Genomic DNA, 20,202 nt, shown 5'->3' with positions numbered 1-20,202 from the left:
TAGGAACATTAGAACACATAGATATTGCATGTGCGCACATCTACACAGATTGAACAATGAGAATTCTGTGTGGCAGATTCACAATCACCAGAAAGTTGAATCCATTGTATTAAGATGGTACAATTGTTAGGGTGGGGTGATGGATTCTCTTCCATCAAGTTGGGCTGACTACAAACCCAGTGCTCTATTCACCGAGACCTGCACTTATTTCATAAGCTGTTGCTCACCATTGTGTGTTATTTCATATGTGAATTGTTCTTTTATACTTTTGAGCAATGAACTAGGCTCTGCTAATCACCTGCTCAAAAAAAGGCTTGTTTCAATGCCTTTTAAACACCTTAATGTTGAATGTCATATTGATCATCTTTTTACCAGCAACATTGTGATGTGCAATGGAAATAAACACCATTTACACAGTACAGAATATGACATACAATAGCAAATAGCTGGCTATGCAATTAGAATATTAATTCAGTCTCAGGGGCACATTACCATTCATAAACCATGCAAGTGTTTATGTCATCACAATCCCTTGATTGAATTACTTGTAACTTATTGCCAGCTATCATCTGATACCTCTTTTAGTCATGCATAACATTGGTTGCGTGAGTGGTGAAACTTCCAATCACACCCTGTAAATAAATAAAAAGCTTTATCTATTCAATATTGTTGTTATTCTAGTGTATGCGGGAATAATGAGGTAACACTAATCCTCCATGGTTTAGTAGCATACAACTAATCATAAGAGGTTTTGTTACTACTTCAGAATGCAACTAGAGAGCTTAAAACTCTTTACAGCAGTTTCCCTTAAGTCAACTAAAATTGTTCCCAAACCTGCTGTCATGATTAATAAATGAGAGGATCCTACTTTGATATTCAAGCAAATGTGTGCTTGACAGACAACTGCCACAACACATTTGTTATCAGTACAGACAGGAAATGGGAGCAAGAAGAAATCAATGTCATTCCTGAACGTCAAGCTGAAAAAATAAAATCTCAGAATGTTTGTCATCTTTGACAAAAACCATTCTCTCCAAAAGATAACTCAAAGCCTCACAAAAAAAAGGTCAGCCTCAACATATTTTGCCAAATGCTTGCAATTCAAATGTGCTTATAATAAGCTGTTTTACTGTTCAGCACATCAAGGCAAATGTATAAAAAAAACGTCCAATTTGTGAAGCAAGGATGCATTTCTGAAATCAAGTAGCTTGTGACCCTGAAAGAGCTTGATCGTTGGTGGTAAATAGGTCATTTCTACTTAGTCAAGAAACCTGTCAACAGCAATTTTCCAGTTTGTTTTTGTGTTTTAGTTCTAAATTGGTAAAAAAAAAGTTGTACTGCTCACAGCTTGAATTGAACTGATTTCCTGCCTTGTAGCTTTCAACTTATGGAAACCAACAAAGATTACCAACAAAGAAACCAAAAAATTATTACTAAATATTAAAGAAATTGGACAGAAAAATGGTAGATCCAAAGGACGCCTGGAACATAAGTGCATGGAATGCAAAACCTGAGATGGCAAGTAGTAACACAAGCACAATATTGCAGATGCTTAAAATCTACAAAGAGAAAATACTGTTAATACTCAGTAGACCAAACACTATCTCTGAAGAGAATTAGCATTTCAGTGATCTGTCATCTTAAAATTTGAACACTGTTTTCACCTTTGCAATTTTCCATCTGGGCCAAACAGAGGTCCACTTGGACATAGGCCCAGATTTTTCCTCAAATAGGAGTGAGGTGGAGCCAGGTGATTCATCAAGCAGCTTCAAAGACCCTATGTAAGTGATGTTTATTGGGAACAACTTTGGTGCAGAGAAAATTGGTCTCCCATATCATAGCCAGAGAGTTGTACAGTGCAGAAACTGGTCCTTTGGCCCACCATGTCCATGCCAACCTTTCAGAATCAGAATCAGGTTTATTATCGCTAACTTATATGTCCTGAAATTTGTTGTTTTGCGGCAGCAGTACAGTGCAAAACATAAAAATTACTATACATAACAAAAGAAATAAACAGTGCAAAAAATTATAATGAGGTAGTGTTCATAGGTTCATGGACCATTCAGAAATCTGATGGCAGTGGGGAAGAAGCTATTCCTAACTCGTTGAGTGTGGGTCTTCAGGCTCCTATACCTTCTCCCTGATGGTAGTAATGAGAAGAGGGCATTGACACTAATCTCATTTGCCTGCACTAGGCCTGTATACTTCTATGCCCTGCCTTTTCAAGTGCTTGTCCAAATGCCTCTTAAAAGTAGTCATTGTACCCAATTCCACCACCTTCTTTGGCAGCAGGGTCCAGATATCAACTACTGTATAAAAAAAAATTCTGATGCTTCAGAAAAGACATTAGTATATTTACAAAACCCTATCAAGAATATTTCATTTATTAAAGTTTCATTAAACATATTCCATGAATGATCTTAATCATCCCATCAGTATTCACATCCTTCTTTTCAACAACATTTCTAAGAATCAATGTTAAGAATATTTTTGTACCACAGAGAGGACACTGAAAATTGAATGGTATTAGGTCAAACTAACTATTTTGCACCTTCAGCACAGAAAGAGAACATTCAGGCCAACTGGTCAGTATTTCAATACACTTGGTGCTGCTCATAACATACTCTTCTGCCCATTGTACCAGAATTGGTTCTCTGGCTAGATGGTAGTGGTAGAGTGAGGAATACACTGAGCCACAAAGTTACAGATTTTAATGAATCCCCAATTTTGAAATGTTAGATCTCATTTGAACCTATTCCATTTAGCTTGGTGATAGTATCATATGGCCAGATGGAAGCATCCTCTGTGTGAATATGTTGATCATTGCTGCCAATACAGTCATGGACAAATACATGTCAGCAAATAGCATGTTGGTTCACTCACCATCTTCCACATGTGCAGCTGGGAACTAGGTCCTTTAGAACTCTGTCACTGGTAGGGCTATTGAGCCTGTCTCAGTGAAGGACATTAAAATACTGCACCCACAGTAGATTACAAGTGCGAGAAAAAACAGCGATACATCTATGATAACTAACAACTCCTGTAACAATGTGAAACATCCCAAGATGCTCCAGAGGAATATCATCAAAGTTTCATTGGCCAAGGAAAAAAATTGTGAATGCTAGATGTCTTAAGAATAAACAGAAATTGATGCAAATATGCCGAAGGACAGGTTCTACCAGTGGAGAGCAAAACAATGTTAATGTGGCGGCTTAATCAGTTCCAATGAAAGGCCATCAAAATGAAATATTAACTCTTCTCTCCCTGCAGATGCTGCCTATTTTAAACTTGTGTTGGCCTTGATTAGAGTACTATGCTTAGCTTCAATCTCCATAAAAGGATATACTTCCACAGGAGAGAGTACTCAAAAGATTTATGAAACCAGAACATGGAGGTTATCTATCAGGAAGGACTGAACACACTGAGTGATCAGATAGAAGTTTTTAAGACTGGGATACATTGACCAAAGTTGCTTCCAGAGACCAGAACTAAGGATCATAAATAAGATAGTCACTAATAGATCCAAAGGAGAATTCACTCAACTAGGAAAAAACGATTTACCTATACTTTGGTTAGAATGAGGAACAAGCTAGTAGTTGTTGAGGCAAATGATGTAAGTGTACTAGGGGAAGTTAGATAAACACGGGAGGGTAAATGAAGTGCAAGAATATGTTGATGGAATTCAATGAAGAGGGTGAAAGGAAGGCAAAAAATCCTTCATGATTTGTTTAGACAGACAGTTTGCGGCTGCCAAAATATTCTGCATAGAGTGGAAAATGACAACAGCAAGCTAGTCGGATTACTTGAGTCAGGTTGAGGGAGAAGCAGCAGTTTATGGACAAAAGAAAGAGGCAGGATAAAGGCAGTAACGTGGAATAAAAACATTTCACTTGTTTGACCTACATTGCTATAACAGAAAAATTGATTTTCAAAATCTTTTAATTTCCTTTTCCAAAAATGGCATCAAATGTTCAACGCAAATCACGTCAGTGTGTACCACAAAGGGATGGGTCTAATGCAAATCTTTTACTCATAATATCCAGGACATTCTGTAGCTGCTCTATGAGGAAAAACTAATATTCCACCTGAAATTGTTTAAGAACTCATTGCCAAATGGAATTTGAAAGATTCTTTTTAGCAATGATGCACAAAAATTGAATTAGCAGATGAAATTCCACAAAAAAGTGTTATCTGTTAAGATAACATTACAATATCTCACTAAGTCAGTAAATACCTTGATCAACATACTTAGTCCTATTAGACATTTAGATTCTTGAAGTAATCTTTTGTGGTTGCAATACACCTGGTTCTATTTTGACGGAACTGCTTTTAGAGTCATACAGGAAACAAGGATCTTTTATGCTTTTATTCTAAAGCCACTATATAACTGACTGGTCTAACTGCTGCTGATGAATTGTAAAGCAGCACAAATCAGAGCAAACATCTGTATTTGGGCTTGCTCGTGTAAATTTAATGCTACTTTTATGATTTCAACAGTATGGCTCAAAAGTAGATTGATGCTTGTGCAGACAAACTTGGATTTTCATTCTTCAAGCCAGATGCAGCTGTGCAAAGAAAGAGTCACGTGGCTCTGCTCATCTGATGCCTTTAATTATGGGAACAAAATAGCTCCCACTAGCCACCATTTTCTTTATCTTATTGTATAATCTCTCAAAAGGAAAAACAGATCTCTTTTATAGATTGCAAACCACTGGGATTACTGCTCTTAAACTGGTTACTCAGAGGTGCACAAAAATTGTGCTGGGTCAATCATCATGCAATTCTTTTCTGTGTGGCTTCTGGTTTAAATCAAATATTTAAGGTGTGGGAAATATTGGCACAAATCTTTATCTCAGCACCATGTGGCTCACAAAGTTGGAGTACAGCTGTTATGATACGAATACCTAAACCTTATAATGATGTGAAGAAAATCTGTGTACACTTAGAGCATTTCTGTCAAATTCCACAGTTTCTCTGGGGAAGCTAACTTGCTTATTTTTTTAAATGCATACACTTCTGAATTAATTTTCTTCATTTTCAACATTCATAAAATGAGAAAATGTAAACTATGCTACATGAAACAGGTTAATTTTGAAATAATCTAAGCAAAATGAACATTACAATCAGATTATTAGAAGTACTTGCAGTAAAACAATAATCAGTACATCAGTGAACCTTCAATACATGAATGTGTACAAAAGTGTGAATACGTTAATTCAGAGGTGGCTTTCTGAAATATGGGACAGTTTCCACTTCCTTCAGTAAGCTGGATAATGGCAAATACATTGTTAACACCTGTTATGTCGAAGATTGTTTGAAGTCTTGGGCATGCAGGAAACAGTTATTGTACATTTAACAGTTTCTTTCTAACTAAAGTTTCAAATCTATATTTTGACAATGAAGAATGTTATCTCTTCTTAAGAAAGCTGAGGAAAAAACAAGTTTCCTCTTCACTGGTCAAATTCTGAGCTCTCAAACTTTGGAGAGTGTATTCTTCATGGTTTTTTGGACAATGTACTGATGAAATACCAATCGAAGATTAGGTGCTGAATAAGCAAGTCTCTCTAATATTACAGCCATTACATGAATCGTTGAAAATAAATTTGCTTCCTAGCCTCCAACTTAACTATTAGCCAAAGTAATACAAGCAATCCCAATGCTATTGCACAATTCATGTGCTTGCCTGGATTTCGTTTGAAAAATAATGGTGAGGTTAACAAGAGTCACCATTATTTGTGTGGAAAATCATATGGCAACTTCTGATGTCTGTAGAGGCAAGGCTAAACATGAAAATCTGCAAATTGCTCTCTTAGATGCCCTAGTTCTTCTTTCAGCTGACCCATCACTTAAATTCAATGAATGACTGAGATTCCATAGTCACCATGGAGACAGCAACAAATCTCACCATTAAATCTTGTTGATTCCAGTCTAACAACAGTATATATTAATCACTGCAAAATCATCTCTGAATGTCGCTGAAGATATGACTTTATAACTGTGGTGACTCATTCCTTTCAATTCTAAGTATTGTTAGAGATTAAAAAGCTTCCCTTAAATTTTTCTTGTAGCTTGTTTCATTTCCCAATCCAAATCTTCCGCCACCCCCCCCCCCCCCCCCCCCCATTTCTCTTTCACTTTTACCGTTTGACTCAAACTAAATTTTCAATTTGATGCTTCCTGGTTCAAACCCTGTATTCCTTATCAACAACTCTTAAATCTGATTGGTTAAGGAGAAGCCCAGTTGCCATTCCTGTTAGCAGAGGTCCCAGATGCCTAAAGAGGGCACTTTTAGGAGGTTTGGATGACAGGAAGTTCTCATGGAAAAACCTGATGAGTGTCTATAGCCAAGTACAAGTGTACTAAAGCATCATTCCATTCTTGATCAAAGGAAAATCCAGCCCATTGTAGTTTCATGCCTTTATAATTCCATTAACATTGTGTGTGTATGGGGCTGTGAAAGAGTTTATGCTAAACTGCCATAGTTAAACTAAAGCCTGTGGGATAAAAGATTAAATGATACCATAGGATATGAAATCGGTTCAGGGACAAGAATGAGGGGGCAGTGGTGAAGAGCTGGAAGGTGCTCTATGATGGTGTATCCCGGGGATCAGTGATAGTGATCTTGATATATATTGATTTGTGTGTATATGAAATTATATATACTATATGAAACAAAAAATAAATAGATATAAAATAAAATACATAAAATATGTAATTATCTTCTATAAGATATGTGATCTGGATATATATTAACTTCAGAATCAGGTTCATTATCATGGACATATATCGTGAAATTTGGTGTTCTGCGGCAGCAGTACAGTGCAAGACATAAAGACATAAAAATTACTATAAATTACAAAAAATAAATAGTGCAAAAGAGGAATAATGAGGTAGTGTTCATGGATTCATGGACCATTCAGAAATCTGATGGTGAGGGGGAAGAAGCTGTTCCTGAAATGTTGAATGTGGGTCTTCAGGCTCCTGTACTTCCTCCCCGATGGCAGTAATGTGAAGAGTGCACGTCCCGGGTGGTTAGGGTCTTTAATGATGGATGCTGCCTCTTGAAGATTTGACCTCGAGAGTATAGGACATAACTCCAAAATCACTAGCTGAAACAAAAATTGGAAGGGTGATGATCGGCAAGGAGGATAATGTCGTGTTTCAAGACGACACAGATATGTTTATGATCTGGGGGGGGAACATATGGTGGATGAACTGTAAGAAGTGATGTATGTTGTTTGAGAGAACAACATAAGGCAACTACAAGATGAAATCGATCTGGAAACATTTTTTCAACAAACCTTTGAAGGGGCAGGACAGGCCGAGAACGGCACAGTAGTAGCTGGCATGACGCCAGCGACCCGGGTTCAATTCCCACCACTGTTTGTAAGGAGTCTGAACGTTTTCCCTTTGTCTGTGTGGGTTTCTTCTGGGTGCTCTGGTTTCCTCCCACATTCCAAAGACGTCCAGGTTAGGAGCTGTGGGCATGCTATGTTGGCGCTGGAAGAGTGGCGACACTTGCGGGCTGCCCCCAGCACATTCTCAGTAACGCAAAAAGACACATTTCACTGTGCGTTTCGACGTACATACATGTGACTAATAAATAAATATCTTATATCTTAAGAGTCACGAACAAGGGGGCACACATTTGAGGGGACTGTAAAAAGAACCAATGTGACAGGACAGCTTTTTCTTCATGAAACAAGTAGGTATGATCTAAATTTATTGCTGAGAGGGTGATAAAAAAAGGAATTGGATAAATATTTAAAAGAAAATAATGTGCAAGACTCAGAGGACATCACATTGAAAACCAGAACGAGCCTGACAGATGAAATGGCCTCCTCCCTTGTTGCAACAATTTTTTGTACTGCATGTCTAATGCAAACTATTACTCAAAAGCAAATTATATATTCTAGATTTTAGTCCCTAAAATTGGCTCATTGTTTCAAAAGCCGTAGCTTTTTATGTGTACCGATAATCTGCAGGAACATTTTCAACAATTTGAACACAGCTTAAAAATAGAGATGCTTCTAAGTTAGGTTCAAGTTTATACCCTAACTGGGCTAAAAGCAAAGATACACAGAGACAAGGCAGCATTTCAACAAATGCATGTAACATTTGACATCCAACCACAACTCAAAAAGATTAAAATAATTGGCCAAAGGAACAAAATTCAAAACATCAGAAAAGTTCATTTTGGAATAATTCATTATCTAGATTTAGCTGTGGAGTAATCACTTAAAGGTGATAAGTAGTGTTCCATGGGGATGGATGTTGGGACCACTGTTGTTCGACATTCACAATAACTTTCTGGACTTGGCAATCAAAATGACAACTTAAAACATTTATGCATTCAGCCAAACTGGAGATGTGGTCAATATAGAAAAAGATTGTATCACATTGCAAACCAACATTAATAAACTTGCAGCAGATAAATTCAGCTGGAAGCTGAATTTCAATAACGGCAAAATGAGGTACATTTTGACAGGTAGAATGAAAATAAGGGTTTAAATAGAGTATAGAGCAAAGGGATCTAGGAGTTCACTTGCACAAATCACTAACTGTTATATAGATTTGTAACACAAGTTAATAAAGCTGTTGAAAATAAATCAATCAATCTCTGGAGTTCATTACCAGAGGGACAAAACTGAAAATCAGAGAGATGTTAAAATTGTATCAATTCTTGGTTAGTACATACCTGAAGTGCTGTGGCTATTTCTGATGTCCATATTACATAAAAGTAAAAAGAGGCAGAGGATTCAAAAAGAGTGACACCTGAAACCAGAAGCTTATATGTATTGGGAAAGTCTGTATTTTATTCTATAAAAGAGAAGATTAAGGTCTTTACAATCATGAGAGAGTCTGATGGGACAAACATAGAAAAAGGTCATTCCACTTGTGTGGGAGTCCAAATCCAAGGCCATAAATATAAGATAAATAAATCCAATAAATTCAATTGGGAATTCAAGGGAAACTTCCTTCTACTGAGCAAAACTCGTTACCATGTGGAAGTAACAACCAAATGTTGGAGTAACATAGTTATGTTAAAGGGAAAGTGAAATACAGCATATGAGACACATGCAGCAGAAATTAAGCTGATAGGGTTAATTGAAGAGAGGTGGAAAAAGCTTAAGTGGAGCATAAACACAGGTATAAACCAGGTCTGAAAGAAGCCCCCTTTTCTGGACAGCACTTTCTAAGCATTTAGTAGGAGTATAATTCAGACCAACAGGATTTGACGATGAAGTATCAGTTTTAATTTCTTTCCAGTGTACACCAACTGAATGCATCAGTGAAGGGGTTAGCATCTGCTGAAAGGCCGCTTCCTGAAATTGGGTCTGATGTGGATGTAGCTCTGTAAACATGTTGTTATTAACTTTGATATGGAGTTGCAGGGGTGCTCCTGACATCTGCTGTTAGCCTTCTCTCCCACAGTCCTCCACCCACTTTGGGATGTGGCTGTCATTGCGAGCAAAACCATCTGGAAATTATAGGCAAGCTTTCCAATTTCAGGCTCACTTTAGGTCATGCTGTGTTACCTCTGCTCACACAATGTTAAGTCCGAGTCCAAAAACAGGTCAGACTAGTTTCCACCCCAAATCTTTAAAAACAAGAACTGACTGATTTTTTTAAACAGTATAAACAGGAAAATATTTGGATTAGAATGCTGCTGATATGTGGAGAAAAGCTGCATTTTGTTCTTCAAGTACATAAACCACACTGATAACATATAAGGGGAAGTACTCTCATGATAAGTGTTTCAAATAATGCAAGTAAACTAAAAAACGGCTGTAGAAGTGAGTCCGCTATTATACTTACTGCATTTTTTTAGAACTGCTATCTTCAAATAAAAGCTTTTCTATTAAGAAAAAGCTTTAAAAAAAACTCAAGAAAGTAATCATCACTCATTATTGTGAGGGTTTTGTTTTAGAAAGCCTACTAAAAATCTGTATTAAATGGTACATGGCATAGACATTACACTGCAGGAAGCAACTTGGACAGCACAAGAGGTGAAGCAGTGTTAAGCTTTATGTCAAGTATCAACACATAAAACAATCAAGACACTCAAAAGCTAATCTGTTCAACCATTTTGCAAATATATTGCACATTTTAATGTAAACAAAATCTCCAGGGACCTTACTGAAGATGGAAAATTTAATTATGAGAGGTAACTAAAGATAATCAGAAAGTAACTTTAGAGAAGCTCTCAAGAAAAAAATTAGCCAATGCAGTATATTTTATAGTACCTCAGCTTCATTATCTAGTTACACAGGAGTAGACCATTTAACCCCTTTAGTATCTTCCACCCTTTAAACTGATAACAAAATGTTATCAACCACAGTCCTGATATTTTCATTTAAAGTAGTTTTTATGGCTTTTGGTGGAAATAAAAGGATCAAAGGCGAGAGTGCTGGATCAAGCTTAGTATCTACAGTAAATGCCTGGACCATAAGATTCATCCCTATTTTGGGACCAACATTTTAACAAATATCATTTCAGGAGTATTCTAGTTTTTATTCAAAGATACATTTGCTCCACCTTTTAAAGCTGTAAGGCCACTAAAGATATTCTAACTTAAATTTTAATCAAAGCATTGTCTATTTTTGAACAAGAGGAGGTTTCATCAACTGTTCAAATCAGATTTCCAATCAGTTCGACAAACAAAATGAAACAATGAAATAATTGCATTAATTTCATGGCAGTTGATAGCTCAAGATATTGAACATCAGAGACCTTACTCCTTCAATAAATTGAGTGAAAGAATATAGCCTTCACTCTTATCATGTCACTGATCTTCCAATAGCAGAATCACTAAGGAATCATTGATCTTCTCCCATCAGTTTGTTTCACAAGACTCAACTCCAATTGCTGGATTAGCTTGTACTTGGGAAGACCAATAACCAAGCAAAACAATGAATACTGGTTGTGCAATTCAAACTGTAATCTTCCAGTTTCATGTTGTATTGGCACTACACAATAAACTTCAAGTTTTAAATGCTTCAAAATAGCCTGAAATAAACCCATTACAAGAGAGTTTTTCCACAAATGAATGTTCATTATCACAGGTAAATTAACATTTTAATGCATTTCCAGTCCATTTGGCCCAGCACCGTTTCTGATACAAACCTGATTTATTGCAGCTGTCTTCATAGGAAAATATAATGGGGCAACAAAAAAAAACAGCATGCCACAGTATTACATTCATGACTCTACACAGTCATTTGTAATGCAAAGGTAGCAAAGAAGAACTCCACAGATAAAGGGAAACTTTATTTGTGACAGTTATTTAATATTCAGTCCATGATGTTAAAACAAAAACCAGGAAACTTTTGAAAATATAGGTTCTCAAATGGTTTAAGATCTTAATCATCACGAAGCAACTAAATATAAACCAATGCAACTTACATCCTCTTTTTCTAGTAGATCAATAAAATTAGTGGACATTTACTCTACTGACTGATCCTCCTGATGCAAGTACAGCAGGAATTATTAAATAAACTGTACAACAGTACTGCCTCAACTACTGCACCAGTGTCAGCCTACGTATCTGTGCTTGACTGGGTCTCAGACTTATGTTCTTCTGATTCAAACACAACAGCCTTTTAATGAATGCCAACTGGTTGTTGAAAATTTTTAACAATTTTGGAATGCTGGAAATCTGAAATAAGAACAGAAAGTGTTGGAAATATTCAACAAGTCAGGCAGTATTCTCGAAAGAGAAACAGAATGTTTCAGATCAGTGACCCTTTATCACCTGATTGTTGGTGTGTTAAACCATACACCAGGAGAAGTAGCTGTCTGCAGAAGCTGAGCTGCATACCAGTGCAATACGTCGAATAATTTTAATGAAACCCGTAACATATACAGTATCCAAGTCTTCTTTTAAAAGTGAAAGTAGACTTTTATTAATTTATGATGTTTACAGTAGAAAATTTTATCGTCATTGATTTAACCTTAAATCCTTAGATAAGATTTTTTTTTAAAAACTTAAGCTAAAGTTGAAGCCTGCAGACATTTCATTACAGTTGCAGGAGAAACATAATTTACATAATTATGTCTTCAAGGCCAAGATTATATCTCATTGCAGAATATAAAGGCCTGGTTTCTGCAGGGTACACCATCATATTGGGTGAACCTTTAATGTACAATGAACGAGTAAATTTGGGCAGTAGTTTTATTTTGCACAATAAGCTCTGATTAGCTGGGAATGGCTCAAATGAATTTACATTTTAAAACCAGTACACAGGCAGCTTCCAGTTGTTGCAGATTTAGTTAATTAACTCAAAACATGCAATTACTCATAGAAAATGTAGCTAAAATGATTCCACTTGAAGATTGTAACTCAACACTGGGAATGGCCTCACTAAACAATTCCACCTGTCAGTTGTAAATCTTCTTCCCCCCACCCTACAAACCACCACCACTGCATATGTTGTGTTTACAGAAACTGCAGTAACTTGTCACTGAGCATGTCAAAACAGTATCACAGAGCTCTATTACATTGGTCTAAAACTGGCAAGAGGACAAAATGAATATTAGTGAAAGGCAATTATATTTCACACAAATTAGGGTAAGCAATTGGTACTTGGCCCAATATTGTGGCTCCTTTCCAGGACAATAATCCTTACCATGAGAAGTAACTCTTGAGAGATATTAAATTATCTACACATTGTGCTTTGGTTGTTAAACTTTTAAATTTCCTTACAGGAACAATAGGAAAGGAAAATAGAAAAGCAGCACCACACTCTACTACCTAACTTAGTGGACTTTCACCAAAGAATAAAGATGAAACAAGCTGAAGTCTCCCATAACATCACATAACTGCTGTGTAATTTGGTGGGAATTAATAGTCTCTCTTAATGAGAAAACAAGCATTAGCAATTAGCCTGGCAAAATAACATGTCAGTGTTTAGGTATTTGCTCACATCTGTTTGGATTATGCTTTTCTCTGGCTTGTGGTAGACAGCAGAAAATGATTATAAATATCATTAATATATAAGAGAGAGAGTGTATGTGTGTGTGTGTATGTGTGTGTATACAGTACAGCACTGGAAGAGGGCCTTTGGCCCACGATGTTGTTAAAGAACTAACTAAATCAATCCCTTCTGCCTACACAAGGTCCATATCCCTCCCTTCTCTATATATTTATGTGCCTAAGAGCCTCTTAAATGCCTCCATTGTATTTGCCCCCACTACCACCCATGCAGTGCATTCCAGGCACCCACCACTCTCCGTGTAAAAAGCTTGCCCTGCACATCTTCTTTGAACTTTCCCCCTCTCACCTTAAGTACATGTCCTCTAATATTAGACATTTTGACCCTGGGAGAAAGATACCAGCTGTCTACTCCATTTATGCCTTTCATAATCTTTTAAACTTCTATCAGGTCTCCCCTCAGCCTCTGCTGCTCCAGAGAAAGCAACCGAAGTTTGTCCAACCTCACGTTATAGTACATGCCCTCTAATCCAGGCAGCAACCTGATAAACCACTTCTGCCCCCTCTCCAAAGCCTTGACATCCTTCCTATAATATGGTGACCAGAATTGAATGCAATACTCCAGATGCAGCCTAACCAGAGTTTTATAAAGCTTCAACCAAACATCCTGACTCTTGAACTCAATGCCTTGACTAATAAAGGCAAGCATGTCATATGCCATCTTTACCATGAAGTGTGTGTGTGTGTGTGTGTGTGTGTGTGTGTGTGTCTGTCTGTCTGTGTGTGTGTATATATATATACACACACACATACATACATACATATATGTGTGTGTGCGCACGCGCGCATGTGTATGTACATCAGTCAAGTTGTATAGCAAACTAGTATCATGTTCCTATTCCTTTTTCTATTTAAAATATTAAGACTGAATTATTAGTGGAAACTATCTATATAAACATATTGTTTGGATAATATAAACTGCCTTCTGGTTTCCTGTAAGTTTTTCAAATTAAATTCAGCAAAACAACCCTTGATAGACATTTTCTTCAGTATTTGGCGATTCTAAATGTTTAAAATGAAGGAGCAACAAATAAATGTAACTGTAAAAGGGTTATAGTATTTATGAAATTCATACAATGAAATGTATCTGTTTTATTTTGAAGTCAACACCTGCTGATAGTTTAAAAAGTTCAATACTAATGGCCTTAACCTGTGAGACAGAGATTCTATTTTTTAAACACCTAACAGACAAAAGATAAGACAATCTGATGCCTATTTATAAAAAATAAACTGAACAAAGTATCTAAGGAAACATACAAGGTCCTGAGGGGAGGGAGAATGAAGTATATGAGGGTAAAGAATGATTGACAACAGACGAGAAGGAAGGATAGAAGCTCTGCAGACAGTCAGAGGACAGACAAGGATGCTGATGTGAATGTGAGGATGTCAAGGTTACAGAGTGTGATGGAGCCAAATAATGCAGGAATACTGACAAACATAGAAAGATGGCCACTAAAGGCTACCTTTTGTCGATAACAGACATCCCAAATACCATTTGCAGCCATTGGTGGGGATGGAAGAAAGAAAATAAATTCAGGGAAACACAAAGAGAGGGAGAGAACAAAACAAAGGGCAGAGGTAGAAAAACAGCAGTATACACATAGCAGAGCTAACTAATAGAGAGACAATATATTCTGTATCATATATAATGCCATTAGAGAATATTATGAAAAGTATTTTGTCTGTACACTTTCTGACAAGAAGACCTCAATTCCTTTTCCTTATAAATTTCTACGTACATGCGATAAATGTGTCTACCTTTGTCAATGGGGGAATCTGCAGCTTCTCTATCTCCTGTACTTACATCTACAACCAATGGTAGCTTTGTATCCTCACTGGCTCAACTGACTTTGCTTAATCATTCCCCAGTTCCTCTGGCGAACTGTAAAATACAAGAGCAAAAACTGTCCCCTTTCAACTAAAGTACTATTCCCATAAAATGGCTTCCCCAATCCCAGGTAGAACAGACTGCTCGAGCCTTTAGCAATTCCTCACCACCCTGGGTGACACAAAAACTGTTCAATTTTGTGCCTGACCACTCTGTATACCCCACTCCTAATGTTGTACATAAACAGCACTTTTGTTTTGGTCCTGCACTCTGCTTTATTTAATCCAGTTTACCCATATACTATAATTTAATTTATTAATCCATGTACAACAAAACATTCCAACATTACTACCTAATCCTTTTATTTCTGCATGACTTTTCCCTTGCTCTCATTTCATTTATCATTTTCTTCAGCACAATGTAGGAACACCAACCTCACTACTCAGGCATAACCCAGTAACATCTTTTACGATCAGCACCAAGTTCTTTAGAATCCCTCCATTTCTGAACCTTGTAAGCACTTTTCACATGCTGACAAGAGACACAAACTAAAGATGACTAACTTAAAGTTGCACTGTAGAAAAATTTATGTTGCAGAAAAAATCATACTGCAATCTAGTAAACTAAAGGTCTACTGCTATGTAGATAAAAACCACAAGGTCATTATATTCTACTTCTGCGACCAATTTATTTAAGACTAGTTGGCCCACATTCAGATATTTCAGCTGGGATATTGCCAGTGCCCACAGTATTCTTGCATTGACAAATGCACTCTCACATTGCTGACAGGTAAGGAGATCCAGCATTCTGACTCAGCAACAATATAGGAACAGCAATATCTTTCCAAGTCAAGGTATTCTGTGATTTGGAATTAAACTTGTAGGTAATGCTGCTCCCATGTTTGGGAGGGACTGTCGACGCAAGGAGCTGCAGTACACTTTATAAATGGCACACACTGCAAAAAGGTGTACTGTTAGTGGAGAGAATGAATGTGTAAGGTAGGGGATTGGATGCCAATCATGAAGTCTGTTTTGTTCTGAATAGTGCTGTGTGCTGTCAGAGCTGCAGTCAACCTGACAATAGAAGTGTATTCCATCACACTCCTGATTTGTTCTTGTGTAGATGTTGGAAAGACTAAGGGTGTCAGGAGATGAGTCACTCATCACAAAACACCCGACATTTAGCTTGCTTCTTCAGCCATACTATGTGTGTAACTGGTCCAGTTAAGTTTAAGATATTAAGTATTTCATGAAGTGAAAATCCTTATACGAATGAAGAAAAACTAATTGGCTGGTAAATGAGAAACAATTCCCAAAAACACAATGTTAGAATTAAGTATATAATTCAGCAGCACAGAGCCTCTGAAGGATATTGGTAATAGTAGATTGTAGCTTCTCGCTATTCTATCCCCCAGTTTATCCCAGTACCTGTTAGATCCTGCACCGAACCATGCAAAGCAAATTGGAACAGCTTCAAACAGATTCCAGTGGACAATGTCAACTGTTTTCATGTGAGCTGACTCGAGCTTGATCCAGACAAATCCTCAAAGCTGGGGTAAACAAAATGATTTTGATGTGACCACAAAAACATACTGGAATTTAGTGGAAGTAATGCTTGCACTTCTTATATCAACTGATCAGTGGGAACATGACCTCGAAGGAATAAAAATTTGTTCAGTCCTTTGAGTACTAAAACTTCTTTCCAGTTTTTTTTGCAGTATGCTGTCATATTTACTTTCATTCCACATCTGCAAAAACAGTTCATTGAACTTTCAGCAATTAGTGTCATTAAATGAGAAATAAATGTAGATCAAAGACAATTAAATCATGTTCTTATAGGAAAAATAGAAAATGTTGTGATCTTGTTGACCTGGAATCCTGATTTGTGAAATTACAACATTAGTGGACCAAGTTTCATTCTGGACTTTAAATATTTAAAAACTGCTCCAAAAACTCATGAATCAAACTGCAGTGGACTGCAACACTGATTCTATTTGACTATTTCTTGATATTATTAATCGCTATGATTTAAGCTTCAATTAGATTTTAAGACGCAGAGTCCAATTTTTCCCCTAATCAATACACCCAATATTTATTAAATTGTATCAACATATTGTTTTGCACTGGTGTAATGTATATCTAAATTTATTTAGTTTTTAGGGAAGTAGACACTTCAAAACAGGATGACTAGTTAAAGCAAATTTCAGATAAAGATTACAGAACAGCAGGAATGAAAATGAAGATGGCAAAATATGTTCAAAGGTGTGGAAATATGTGGAATTCAGGGGTTTTTTTTTGGTCTGGCAAAGTGTAGGATAAAAGGATTTACACCCCAAATTGATTAAGATGGTGAAAAAGATGACATCAACGACACGTTCAGACCAGAAAAAAAGGTTCACAAAGATAAAGGAAGATTTGGCTTTCATATAGATAAGAAACTAAGGGAATTCAGACGAAGGGTCTTTGATCTGAAACATTAACAGTTTCTCCCTCTAAAGACACTTCTTAACCTGCCGAGTGCTTCCAGCATTTTTAGTTTCGTTTCAGATTCCTAGCATCTACAGTTTTTGCTTTTCAATCGAGTTTAAACACACAAAACTTGGGTTGGAATCTCACCAAGGCCTGTACAGCTGAAGCGAGATATTCTTGCTCCAGTATTCGAATCCTCTTGCAATGACACAAACATACCATTTGCTTTCCAAACCTCTTGCTATAACTGAACACTTGCTTTCAACAATTGCCATCCAAGGGTACCAAATTCTGGCTGCATCTCCCACTTACTCAATCCATCACGATTCATATAACAATCTACCTTTCCATTTTCAGAGCCCAAGTGGATAACCTCACAGTTATACATGCAAAACTACTACTGCCATATATTTAAATATTCACCAAGCTTGTATAAATCACATAGAAGCCACTTTGTTTCCTCCTCACAGCTCATTTTCCTGCTGAACCGAACCCCACCCTGCCCCCTGCCCAACTGACCAGCTTTGTGTTGTCTGCGAAGTTGGAAATGATGTATCCACATCAATAATATAGACCATTAATTGCTTAGACCTCTGAACTGCTTTTCATGACATCAGATTAGGAACAGCATGCCAATCTGAACATGGCCGTTTATGAAGCTTCTCTTCTTTAACCAATCCTTGACTCAAGGTGACATATTACCCCCAATCAATAAACTCTAATTTTTTGTAACAATCTTTTGTGTGGCACCTTATTGAATTGATTCCATTTTATCTACCCTACCAGTTACATCTGCAAACAACTCTTAGATTTATTAAATATGATTTCAATTCCCAAAATCTGCATAAGATTTGAGTAATCATATCATTTCCAAATGCCCTGTTACCACATATATACGTAAATTCCAGCAGTTAACCAACAACTGGCGCCGGTTTAACTAGTCTGTAGTTTGGTATTTTCCTTCTCCTCCCTTTCATGAACAGCAGTGTTATATTTGCAAATGGACAAATATATACGCAAGAAGATTTTCTGACCATTTTTGAATTGTGTTGCACCTGATGCCATTATGAATCTTAGACAATCCACACTCGGCAGTGATTCCCTGCATTACTTTCTACATTCTTGAGGGGCTTTTATTCTCTTCAACATTTTGTTCAAACAAGGTATTCTTTGCATAACTGTGATCTGAAGCAGACAGATCATTTGTTGTTTGCAAAAAGTATAAATGGAATGCAATGCCGTTGCCTCATTGAAGCCATTTGTTGAAACTGGCGAACTCCACCCAATCCAATACATAATGGGCCTGGTTTCTATCACCTGCTCTCTGTATAAATATATACAGAAACTGTGCTCATCACAATGCAAATCATTAGTCAGAACCTGTACACATGAACCTGATACTCGAGTCTACATTCTTTCTGCTGTATGTTCAGTTGGCTCTTGCCAACTAACAGCAGAACTGAGTTTTGTGGAACGATCTCATTGTTTCCTTGTCCACATTTGCAGGTGTGTTTACTATAATTTTAAAGTGTTTATGAAAGAACTTCTTGCTGTTATGGTCTGAAAGCTAAAATGTAAACATTTAACCTCATCTGAAAGTTGTCATTTTTCATGATTTAGAAGTCATATTAAAACATTGACAGAAAAGAATATTCTTTTAAGGAAAGTGCAGGAGAAAACAATACAAGTGAATAACAAGTAGTCAAAACTTGCAGAAAGGTGAACACAAGACGAGAACCAGACATGCTTTAATATCCACTTGTACAGCTGACTTGTCTCAACTTGGGAACGAGGTTTCAGTTGGGCTGATTTCTAGTCTCACTGGGCACTTTGTCAAAGGCAGAGATTAACTGGAATGAGGGTTCTAAAGGACATGGTGGCCACTTAATGTAGTTTCATAAAAATGTCAAGTTGAAGATGATTGGGCACTTAAAGTGTCAACAATCAGATCAGAAAGGAAATTTCTATCACTCTTAAAACAATCTTTAATTATTCCCATCGGTTAGAGGTAACAGATGCAACTTGGTCTCCAACATTTGCAGGCCTTCACTTTTACGATTGAGTGTAACTTCAGTCATTTATTTGTCCTGCACTGAGCTTTGCTTCTGGTCAATGGGATAGAGTTATCTGCTCTTCATCCAGTATCCTGTATTTCTGATTAATATAAATTACAGTTTAAGTGGATGGTTACAATGCAGAGAGCAGGCTAAGAACAATGTTACGCCCAATGGAATGGTCCAGTTTTTTTCCCATTCTTATTCCTGGTTATCAATTCAACCATAGTTTAAAGATATTGCTAGGTCTCCAATCTGAAACTTACAACTGAGCTCGCTTCTCTGCTCCTATTCTCCTGTTCTGGGTTCTTAGGATTAGCCTGCCCTCTCCTAAGCTGAATTCTATTTCTCACTTGTGTGAATTATTCTACAACCCCTATTTTGCCTCGGCTTCCTGCTAGGTTTCTATGCTCTGTTCATTTCCACAACATAGTTTTTCAACAGCTTGGGCTCCACAACAGCTCCACCTCTACTCTCTTTATTGGGACTCCCACCTTGTTACAGACGCTGTTTTCTGCCACTGAAGACCCCATGCACTTATTTTTGGTATTTGAGAAATGATGATGGTTTCAGATGATGTGGCGTTCAGCTACTGTGGAGGAGGAATTAGCTTGCAAAGGTAGAATACAATTTTCTTCTAAGTAGAGTGACATTAGGAGCCTGAAGACCCACACTCAACAATTTAGGAACAGCTTCTTCCCCTCCAGCATCAGATTTCTGAATGATCCATGAACCCATGAACAATACTTTGTTATTCCTTTTTTGCACTATTTATTTTGTAATTTTAGTAATTTATGACTTGCACTGTACTACTGCCACAGAACAACAAATTTCCACGACATACAAGTCAGTGATAAT

At 37.0% G+C, this 20,202-nt stretch overlaps 1 protein-coding gene across 1 annotated transcript in view; it reads right to left on the bottom strand.

Moving 5' to 3' along the window:
* slc25a26 (solute carrier family 25 member 26) overlaps positions 1–20,202 on the bottom strand; it is a 189,511-nt gene that overhangs the window by 45,300 nt on the left and 124,009 nt on the right. The window lies entirely within an intron of this gene.

Source organism: Pristis pectinata, chromosome 6 (genome assembly GCF_009764475.1).
Source record: "Pristis pectinata isolate sPriPec2 chromosome 6, sPriPec2.1.pri, whole genome shotgun sequence".
NCBI classification, from domain to species: Eukaryota; Metazoa; Chordata; class Chondrichthyes; order Rhinopristiformes; family Pristidae; genus Pristis; species Pristis pectinata.
This window is presented reverse-complemented; position numbering and strand designations above follow the sequence as displayed.